At 55.1% G+C, this 2,500-nt stretch overlaps 2 non-coding genes across 2 annotated transcripts in view; both read right to left on the bottom strand.

Moving 5' to 3' along the window:
• Positions 1-576, bottom strand: part of LOC121203955 (28S ribosomal RNA) — a 3,388-nt gene extending 2,812 nt beyond the window's left edge. Inside the window, exon 1 of the ribosomal RNA XR_005898887.1 lies at positions 1-576. This exon is cut by the window's left edge and continues 2,812 nt beyond it. This is a non-coding gene — a ribosomal RNA (28S ribosomal RNA).
• Positions 577-792: 216 nt separating this feature from the next.
• On the bottom strand, positions 793-948 carry LOC121203981 (5.8S ribosomal RNA). The gene has a single exon (XR_005898909.1). It is a non-coding gene; the product is annotated as a 5.8S ribosomal RNA (ribosomal RNA).
• Positions 949-2,500: the final 1,552 nt, after the last annotated feature.

Raw genomic sequence — 2,500 nt, 5'->3', positions numbered from 1 at the left:
TGGATCCCACGATCGAGGCGACGACGTCTCCACAGGCGTATCAAAGGCGCGGGCTTGGGCTGCCGCCACGACCTGCGTCGGTCCATGCCCCGAGCCGATCGGTGGACCGGCTCTCGCCGTTCTACATCCGACCGGGGCGCATCGTCGCCCCCCATTCGCTTCCCTCCCGATAATTTCAAGCACTCTTTGACTCTCTTTTCAAAGTCCTTTTCATCTTTCCCTGCGGTACTTGTTCTCTATCGGTCTCGCGCCCGTATTTAGCCTTGGACAGAATTTACCGCCCGATTAGGGCTGTATTCCCAAACAACCCGACTCGTAGACAGCGCCTCATGGTGCGACAGGGTCCAGGCACGACGGGGCTCTCACCCTTTTCGGCGCCCCTTTCAAGGGGACTTGGGCCCGGTCTGCCGCTGAGGACGCTTCTCCAGACTACAATTCAGACGCTGATGGCGCCCGATTCTCAAGCTGGGCCTTTCCCGGTTCGCTCGCCGTTACTAGGGAATCCTGGTAAGTTTCTTTTCCTCCGCTTATTGATATGCTTAAACTCAGCGGGTAATCCCACCTGACCTGGGGTCGCGATGCGATGCCGAAAGGGTTTAAAGGTCTCGATCGACGAATGCGCACGACTCCGAACGAGGTTGCTTATAGCATTACCACCGATCGTAGCGACGATTATGTCGTCGAGGACTCGAATTTAGGCCAACTGTTGGCTGTGAGCGCACGGGAGGCCAATTTCCGCCTGCGGTCCAATCGAGTCCCGAGGGATTGGGGTTAGATGAGGGCGACGATGCGTGACACCCAGGCAGACGTGCCCTCGGCCTAATGGCTTGGGGCGCAACTTGCGTTCAAAGACTCGATGGTTCACAGGATTCTACAATTCACACCAAGTATCGCATTTTGCTACGTTCTTCATCGATGCGAGAGCCGAGATATCCGTTGCTGAGAGTCTTTCTATATACTTTGCGACAAAAGAACAACATCACTGAAGCACTGACACCGCGAACGGTGCGGCGATAAGAGATGTGTCCCTTTTTTCATTTCGATTCCTTGGCGCGATTCGCGCCCGGGGTTTGTTCGTTTTGCATCGAAGAAGTTGATCCTGACATCTCACCCCACCCAATGGGCAAAAGGGATGACAAGACCGGCCGCTCCGACACGCGGGGGTGGGGATAGGCAATGATGCACCCACACCACCTCCGATGTTGTATACAACGCGTTCGCGGGTCGTTCTGCTAGGCAGGTTTCGACAATGATCCTTCCGCAGGTTCACCTACGAAAACCTTGTTACGACTTCTCCTTCCTCTAAATGATAAGGTTCAGTGGACTTCTCGTGACGTCGCGGGCAGCGAACCGCCCACGTCGCCGCGATCTGAACACTTCACCGGACCATTCAATCGGTAGGACTGACGGACGGTGTGTACAAAGGGCAGGGACGTAGTCAACGCGAGCTGATGACTCGCGCTTACTAGGAATTCCTCGTTGAAGACCAACAATTGCAATGATCTATCCCCATCACGATGAAATTTCAAAGATTACCCGGGCCTATCGGCCAAGGCTATAGACTCGTTGAATACATCAGTGTAGCGCGCGTGCGGCCCAGAACATCTAAGGGCATCACAGACCTGTTATTGCCTCAAACTTCCGTGGCCTAAAATGCCATAGTCCCTCTAAGAAGCTAGCCATGAAGGATCACCTCCGTGTAGCTAGTTACCAGGCTGAGGTCTCGTTCATTAACGAAATTAACCAGACAAATCGCTCCACCAACTAAGAACGGCCATGCACCACCATCGACGTCCTAGGTTACCAAGGGTGCCTGATGCTCCGGCACGACCAAGGGCCCAAGGTGCCGGAGGATCTTGTTCTAAAAGGGGAGGGACCGGGATGATTCAAAAGGGGAGGGACCAGGACGACTTGTAGCTTCGTTTTCGATATTCTGGGATGGCTCGCCAGAGCACCGCCGGGATGGCTCATCGGAGCACCGCCGGGAACCTAACCGGCGATGGGGGGCACCGACGTTTGGGCATGAAATGGGCGTGGGCAGTGCCCTGGACAACCCCTGTTCGCCTCAATATCACCTCCTCCCTAAAGAGCTAAAAAATCTTGGTCAATGTGCTACCAGGCGACATTCATGTGTCTGAAACAGGGACACTTTATGGTGCCGACGCTTCTGCACCAACGGGGGCCCAAAATTAGCTTTGGTGCTCGACCCTCCCGCACATCTGATGCACCAAGGTGCCGATGCTGCCCAATGCTCCGACACATCAAAGGGGCCGGTGGTGCCCGATGGCCCCGCACCACGGGATGGCACACGCTGCCGATAGTGTACGAGGCTACCGCGGGGCCAAAGGTGCCGGGGGCTCTTGTTGCAAAAGGGGAGGGACAGGGACGATTCCTTCATTGTTGGGTACCGGACATGCAACGGTATCTGAATCCTACCTTTGGGACAATTCATTCATTATTGGGTACCGAACATGTAACGGTATCTGAATTCTACCTTTTG

Source organism: Gossypium hirsutum, chromosome A07 (genome assembly GCF_007990345.1).
Source record: "Gossypium hirsutum isolate 1008001.06 chromosome A07, Gossypium_hirsutum_v2.1, whole genome shotgun sequence".
In the NCBI taxonomy this organism is placed as follows: Eukaryota; Viridiplantae; Streptophyta; class Magnoliopsida; order Malvales; family Malvaceae; genus Gossypium; species Gossypium hirsutum.
The sequence above is the reverse complement of the archived record's forward strand: the minus strand, read 5'-3'. Positions and strand labels throughout refer to the sequence as shown.